This window comes from Pinus tabuliformis, chromosome 2_2, assembly GCF_031772625.1.
Source record: "Pinus tabuliformis cultivar Carrire ecotype Pingquan chromosome 2_2, CPIR1, whole genome shotgun sequence".
NCBI classification, from domain to species: Eukaryota; Viridiplantae; Streptophyta; class Pinopsida; order Pinales; family Pinaceae; genus Pinus; species Pinus tabuliformis.
Window position 1 is genome coordinate 432232148 of NC_142300.1, and position 8743 is coordinate 432240890.

Genomic DNA, 8743 nt, shown 5'->3' on the forward strand with positions numbered 1-8743 from the left:
CATCATATGGATATATGAAACATATCATCTTTAATATTAATGTCACATGAAAATTGGTTATGACCTTGTGTCTAAAGCTTTAAATTATCACTTTTAATACTTTGAAATTCCTTACAAAAAATATATATATATAAGCATTGATAATTTTTATTTTTTTCAATAATGTGTCACTTTTAATACATTAAAATTCCTTAACAAAAATAAGTATAAATAAACATTAATAATTTTAACATCATAATATAGAAAGGCAACCTTTAATTAAAATAAATATTTTTTGAAATATATATTTAATTTATTCTTGTGAATGGAAATATTGATATTTTCACAACTTTTCATTATAACTGATTGAATGAAAATACATACCTCAACTTAAAATAAAGAACACCCCACCAATAAGTGCATATACTGTTTAGATTTTATTTTCAAGTATACCCCAATAGATATCTCGTATCATCCTTTCATTGTTTGAGTATATGGTGCTCGTTTTCCTTTTGTCGCACCCTTGCACGTATCATCCCATTCATTTTTCCGGTGTTGGCAGCCGAGGGATTGGGCTTCGGAGAATATTCCTACCTGGCATTGAGGGATCGAGGGATTCGTCTCTGTTCCCTTTCAGATCTGCGTGCACCCATCACAGGCAGCCGATAGACATCAGGAGAAGCTGGCAATTGCTGTTGAACTGAGCTGCCTGGTATCATGTCATCATCCGTTGGCATGCATTCTCTTTTTCGTATCATCACATCACAATTAAATTCCAAAAGGCGTGAATTAATATAAAGTTACCCGGTGTTCTCTGTTGTTTCTAAGCCATTAGCTTTTTTAGTTATATAAACAAGTGGTATATCGGATCTTCTCCTTACTTAAAAAAAAAAAGACTGAAACTAATTTATTATTGGGATATATTAAAAGAATTAGTAATTAAGTTTCGTTTGTGTAGCCATAAAATGTGGGTTTGGAACATGTTTTAAAATTGTTTTGTAAATGTAGTTGTAAAATGTAGATACAGAGTATGTTTTAAAATTTCTTTTGCTAGTCTAAGAGTTCCTCTCCCTCAGACTTAATGAAAGAGGTTAACGGCCCAAGACTGAGAGGCATCTGGCAACAGTGAAAGCCTACCCCATAGCGACCACCAATAAGTTATTCCAGGTGGTGTGGTTTTCCTTTGAATAACTGTGATGAGTCGCCTTGTGGTTTTCCTTGAATAACCGTGATGAGTCGCCTTGTGGTTTTCCTTGAATAACCGTGATGAGTCGTGAGAGATGACGATCCTCACTGCTCATTATGATAAATTTTCCCACTTTGTGAAAAAAATATAGTTGTAAAACGTATGAGGGCAATATTGGTTTCAAGCTATTTTATCATTTAGTAAAAAATAATACAATGTATTATTTAAAAATAGCTACTTGTAGTATATATAGTTTGTTTTGGATGCTCTTTGATATTTTAAATATAGAATTGTAAACATATTTAGTAATTATAAACATCTAAAATTAAAAATATAAATAAATAAGTTTTAAATTTTTTATTTATTATGTAGATTATAAAATTAGTGTAGAAATTTATTAGACATTTTTTATATTAATGATAATATTAATTTTTTTAATTAATATAAAAATTATTTTATCATTTTTAATAAACATTTATTAATTACTTAATCTTTCACTCACTTAATTATGAAATACAATAAAAATAAAAATAAAATGTGATGTGAATCATATACTCTTAGTTCAACTAATTATAAATTAGGTCAACTAATTATAAATTGCAATAACACTTCAATCGAAATGAGCATTGGAGGGGGATATTGAATTTTTTCAATCAGTTGTTATTATTTAGTGGTCCCTCTGGTCAAATGTCAATTAGAGCCAAGAACAGTTTTATTATTTTCTGTCCTTCTGGTCAAATGACAAGTATAGGTGAAAACAGCAGAGGGGACATACGTTGCAGAGTTTAGGTTGGACCTATGCCGCAGAGAATCGTGCCCCGATATAGTTATTTACCAATTTCGCTAACCTACTTTTGTTTTTTCTTTGGGTTCAGGGAAAGGGAATATGGTTCAACGAATCAAGTACAGAACGGCGTCTCATATGAGCAACGTCCACTTCTTAACGTTGGTATAGATTTATTTGAAACGTTAGGTCTATTAAGTAGAAGGATCTTTAAAAAAAAAAGGTTTATGGATCTTAAAAAGTCAGGTGATTGGATATATGTTGCAGAGTTTGAATTGGACATATTTTGCAAAGAATCATGCCACCATTTGTCCCAATTTAGCTACCAAACCAATTTTGCTACCGCCTTCAAGTATTCATATTCTTGAATATTTTTTACGCATATATTCTGCCACTTTTGCAAAACAAAAAGAAGGTATGATCCATGTGGATTTGCAACTGTTTCAAGTTTTATAGAGTAATACATGAGATTGAAATGTGCAGAGATTACAAGCAACTGAGTTTGAAAATAGAGACTAACAATTATATAAATTACATAAAATAAATCAAATAAATCAGGTCACAAAAAATATCATAGAGAATTTCACTTTAATGAAGCCAGGTTGTCTTGTCATCTACTATCATCCAAATTCAGTTAGTTCTGTTATCATCAAAAGATTTTTTTGTTATTGGAATTTTAATATTGAAAAAATGGAAAATTTTAGGAATTAATTTTTGCAAATAGAGTAATGTTTCATGTTCTATTTAAATAAAAAAATTATTTAATTTCCATTCTCTTTAAAATTTATTTGCGTCAATTTTATAGAAAAAACCCAAAATCTATAAAAAAAAAAATATATATATTTACATTTAATTCTAAAAACACCACATAAAATAATTAAAATTTTTCATATTTTTCATTATTTACCAAAATTATGATAAAATATTTCACTGTTAATATATAAAACATAGTAATATTAATCCGCATTTCTAAATTTTAAAATAAACTTTCATACTTCAAATTTTTCTGGATAAAAAATAAATAAATTTAAAAAACCATAAAAATATTTAATAAAAAAAATCATAAATAAGAAAAATGCCCATCATCTAGTTTTCATTATTACTTTAAAAAATAATAATATTTCAAAATATTCCATTTTTTATTATTACTATATAAATGCCGCATTGTACCATGCTTTTTATTAGTCCCTGCCATGTAGTAATGGCTAGGGACTATAGTAATCGAAAACGATGTAGTTAACATTACTTCAGTTGCTTGCTCCGCCTATTTATAGAGTATAAACAAAAAAATTTATTCCAGAGTGATTTACGGTCTTATTTGGCCTCTTCATGAGGCAGAGGCACTAAAAGCATATATTATCTTGCATTTGTCTGGTTCTTTCTCGTTCATATTTCGGAGCTGTTGATTAATGCTAACATTAATCTAGGAGTATGAAATGCTAGCTCCCGGCTCCTGGATATTGTTTATGCGGGACGGATGGGATTTCTTTGAAGTTACCAGCAACAATGTCTCTGAAATTGCCACCTGTTGCAATGTGTCTACGAAACAGATGTTCTGCATGCTACTATGGTGTCTTTACGGAACAGATGTTGCTGTTGCTGGCAGGGTTTTATACTTTTTTGTTAGCTGGCTGGCTTTTGCTTTTGGTGGCTTTTGCTATGCTTTTGCTGGTTGGCTGGCTTTTGTTGTGGGATATTCGCAGAGACAGGCAGCGGAAGATGGGCGAGAAATTGAGACAAATTGAAAGGTGGATGTAAACTTAAGAGCATACAGGGGTTAGAAGCTTTAGATGTTGAGTATCTATTGAGCTATTTTACACAGCTAGATGTACAAAGCTGAAGAACATACGGGGATATGGCAGTTGAGAAAGCTAGAGACGTAAGGGTTCGTTGCTATTTTTTTGTTAGAAAACTGATTATTTACCTAAAAAGCAATGAAATATACTTGATTTACAACTAGAATTAATACGTGCAACTAATGGAACCACAATTGCTCTGCTTTGGGTAGCCATCCCTCTCAAAATTCAAGCCGAACGAAACTTTTTCTTATTATTGGAAGGCTGGTAGAAGAACCCCCGGCTTGCTTCTTGCTTGCTGGTTGGTTACCTTAGCAGTCTGAGGCTACCAAATTGAATGATTAGTGATGCAAGTTGTTACAACAGTAACCAATTGGAAAACGGAAAAGATTATATTTCACACACACACCCGAATTACATTCATTTCTTACAAAAAATTTAGAAGAGTTACTAGGGTATGATATATTCTAGCCTATAAGGTACTAGGCTATGATATATTCTAGCCTAAATTTAGAAGAGTACTAGGGTATTTTCTAGACCCAAAGGCATCCACCAAAGAATAAATACAACTACCCTGTCATGTGCAGGCTGGGTTTAAAACCCTAACCAACATCCATAACCCAAAATCATAGCTAGCAACAGAAAAATACACAGTTGGAACCTGGGTCTGTGAAGGCTAGGAACTCCAGCTTGGTGAGTACCAAATTCTGGAGAAGTCGAGCAGCAATAGCATGAAGTGAACAACTATGTGAAACCCGCCTGTAACGAAGCCAAGAAAATTGATTACCATCATTTTCAAACATAAGGAATTTTAAAAACCCTAACGAATTAACTGAGATATCAGTTTCCTTTCTGTGCTTGAGGAGTATACTTGGAAGTGGTCACCAATAAGCTGCTAGCCGCACTGGTAGCCTGGCCTAGCAGAGGATTTATCCCCTAAACAAATGTGAACGACACAAGTACTGTACTGTCGAGATGGAAAAGGTCAAAGTTGTAACTCCAAATTGAATGATTAGTGATGCAACCTGTAGTGTTGCCTGGCATTTACACCCTTCCTCCTAAGTACACGAAAACCCTGAGTAAACAGTAAGACTAGATTCTTATTATTTGTAGCATGGTTCTGGCAGTGTGTTGCAGGTCCGGAGAGCCATGGTTCTGGCACAAGTGTTGCAGCTCTGGAGAGCCATGGTGGTTACGTATTGTGAGGACTAACCTCGGGAAATCAGATTTTGTAACAATTGTTGCCTAGAATAGACATTAACTACCTATTTAATCAGTGTCGTCATCTACTCTCTTACTTGGTGTTGTTTCCCATGTGTCGTACAAACACGTTGTTGCATGCATGTTGATCACATGTCTCCTATGTAACGTGTTGCCTCGTTGTGAACCTAAGGATACAATAACAATATCAGTCTCCATATCCATTTCAAAAATTAAAAAGGTCCTCTGTCATTACACACCATTGGCTTTTAGATTATTTTGGCTAGGTGTCAATTTCCCAATGCTTTGTTTTGTTTCTTTCCTTTTATATTGCCTTGATGGATAATTATATTTGCTTGAACACATGCAATTACTAACGCAAGTTCTTTCAATGCAAATAGATCATGTAGACTATGTATGTGTAATTGTACTGGTAATTCTATTAGCATAGAATTGTTAAAGAAAACATGCATTGTCAATGCGCAGTTTACTGTATTAAGGCTTTATAGTTATTATTATTATTTTGCATATTAAGATCTATGGTGGTGAATTGTTTGGGCCATAAGCCTTTGATTATGGAACATAGTTCAAAGCAAATATGTTCTAAATTGGATGGCTATCTTATTACATAGGACTGCTCAAAATACCTTAGCTACTCGTTGATTTTTGTGCTGTAAAATGTTGTCTTTTGCCATGTATTTTCTCTCATTTGGGAATGTTTTGGTGCTCTTTTATTCATTTAATGGTGCTCTTAGTATTGATACATTTTGCAATGTGTTTTTTGGCTTTTACAGGATGGGCCTCCTCTCTTTTCATTGCCTGCATTTCTGAAGAATTAGACACATGAAGAATACATAAGAGAATATATGTTCATCATTCATAGTCTACTTGTCTAATCAAGTACGTGGCCTCTGTATGTATTATGAATGGTCATTGTTAAAGTCTATGGAACCTCTTGTATTAGGTTAGGAATATAATGCCTTGCCTATTGTGGAACACTTATAATTCCTTTTTTAAAGTATCAATTCATTCATTTTTCTATTCCACAACGTGCATTTTTTTAGCTCCCTGATAAAAAGATTAAAAATAGGTGGTCAAGTGGTAGGTTCTCTTTGGATTGACTATGAAGAATGCATTATGTTGTTCAACACTTTTCTGCAGGGATTGCATATTTTTTCACTTATGTAACCAAGTTGCCCATTCCTTGTATGAATCCCATCTGTTTCCTGGTTTCTTAGTTTTGGAATTAGTTTAATGTTTTGCACTTTCTTTAGTAATTGTCCTCTTTTATAAAATTATAGGTTATCTTTTCAACTACATGCTCTACATGCTCTCGACAGGATTCAAGGGAAATAATGAAGGCAAATCTTTCCAAATCATGCAATTGGTTAACTACAAGTCCAGAAGATTCTGGTTGTTGAATTCAGTTTTGAGCAGCTCAATAAGAATTAAGGGCCCTTAGTTTGGTAAAGTAATCCCTCAAAGCAAGCAGGCCTTGAGCTAGTTGACCAGTTGTAAGGACACGTTGCATCTACTGTAGAGCTTGTTGATGGAGATTGTTTGACTCATATGGAAAGGTCTCAAGGATCCCAAGTTTTCCAATTGCCAGTGTGATCCTTTATTTAGTTAGAATTATCTTTATACATCAGAATATTGCTAGGAGCGTTAGTGTTTATGTCTCATGGCATATATTTCCATGCCCACCCTCCTCGATGGTCATATGTTGTTAAGTTTAGCACTCTCGTTTTATTTATAGGCTTAATAGACCACTTGTAGCTTACCCAGTCTTCCACAACATCCTCATCACGTGATGAGGCAGGGCGCCCATGTGTCACGTCGGGGTACGTTGGTAAATGTTCAACGACATCAATTTGTTCCTTGGTGATCTATGATGCAGCTACATTTGCAACCCTAATTCATTGCATTACCTTAAGTCCTCCTCACATTTCACCATTCTTCCACAGCATTCGGGGTGAGGACTTGCAAAGGTAATCTGCCTGGTTGTCATATAGACACCACCGCATCTCTATATTGGTCATTCTTCATCGTTGATGGTATCATTTCCTCTTTGCTCATTGGATATCTGGCTACAATTTCACACAGTTTTTCATAGTAGGTTCAATGGCGACATAGGGTTGAGAAAGGTAACAATTACAAGTATCGCCTTTAACAACTTCAGGGTTTTATATTGATTAATTTATATTTTTTTTGCATTCTGGTTTCCAACAAAACAATTTATTTGGGTCCATATTTGGTAAGAAGAGGTGGCTACCAGTCCATGTTGGGGTGGCCTCATCTCTGGTTTTTACAAATGGGTTTTGATTTCTTTATGCCGAATATACAGGTATCAACTGTATCATTTGGTTTGGTGGTTTTTGTATAACTGCATAATTTTTTGTACAAGGTTTTCATGCTAACTCATTTCTCGTCTTGTTCTGGGCATATCTGAAGATGGCACCAAGCTCGAACTCTATATGCATTAACAAGCATTTTCATTCTACAATGCATGCCTATTTACGTGAAACCCCTAAATCATGCCTCCATTGTAAACTTTTCCAGTTCGATTTTTTTTTTACTTTTTTCTCAACATTAAATTATATTTTAATGAGTAATTTTCAAACTTCTAGTCTGCAACAACCATTAGCTGATTTGAGAACTAACATACTAAAACATTTATAGGTGAAAGGCTTATTAGTGGAAACCATGTTAGAGTAGACACAAATATGCAATTAGAGAATTCGTCAAAAGAGCACTTATGTAACCAAGTTGCCCATTCCTTGTATGAATCCCATCTGTTTTCTGATTATGATAATGGTTGTGCTTGGCCTATAGTAAGAGACATGGCCTGGTTTCTTGGTTTTTGGAATTAGTTTAATGTTTTGTTTGTCAATTTTGTTGTCGACATTTTCTTAATGTTGGACCTTGTTAATAAATTCAAGAAATTGGGATCTAGGTAATAAAACCAAGATTGCACCTGGATAGTTCTCTGGAATGAATTGAAGTAGTCAAATTTTTAGTTTTGTTCCTGGATGCTCTATACATCTTGATAGAAAGCCTTCTGTACATTGTTCAGCTAAAATAAATATTAAAATTATAGTGTAATTTTAATTTGGCATTTAACTTAGACCTTTTGTCTGCTAATTCAATATAGCATAGCCTTAATCAGGCATTTGATAGTGGATTTGTCACCATTTGCTCGATTTAGAAAGTGGCTCGACCCTGGAGCCTAAATATCTCTCCCCTGCATTTAAATAATATGTCAATTTTTCTTTAGTTCTTGAAGACCATTAGGATCTAAAAAGTTATACCCAATCCTTGCAAATACTCTTTAACAGTTTCTGATTTAACAAGTCCTTTTCTCTCAAGTTTCACCTTCTTCAATCTTATTTTTCTTGGATAGATTTGTTTGTTTATCATAAGATAATTGTTCTCTTTCCTGCAAAGCTCTATGCGAGAGATAATCAACAATTATAATACGGGAGTCAGGAGTATTGCAGTGGGAATTATTTGCCAGACTTATGTGCAGTAGGGTTTATTGTCTCTTTTATCTATGTTGATTGTTTTAATAGTTTCTGTGATTGGCACAACAATGTATCAGTAATAATGTTTGTTGATATCTTGTTAATGCTTTTCACTATTATTGCTTGGAGCCTAAATCTCTCTCCCCTGCTTTTAAATAATATTTCAATCTTTCTTTAGTTCTTGAAGATCATTAGGAACTAGCAATTGGAACTGGCAATAGACAAGATGTGGAAAAGAATCTGAATCCTCACTCTAAACAATATCTTGTAGATCAGG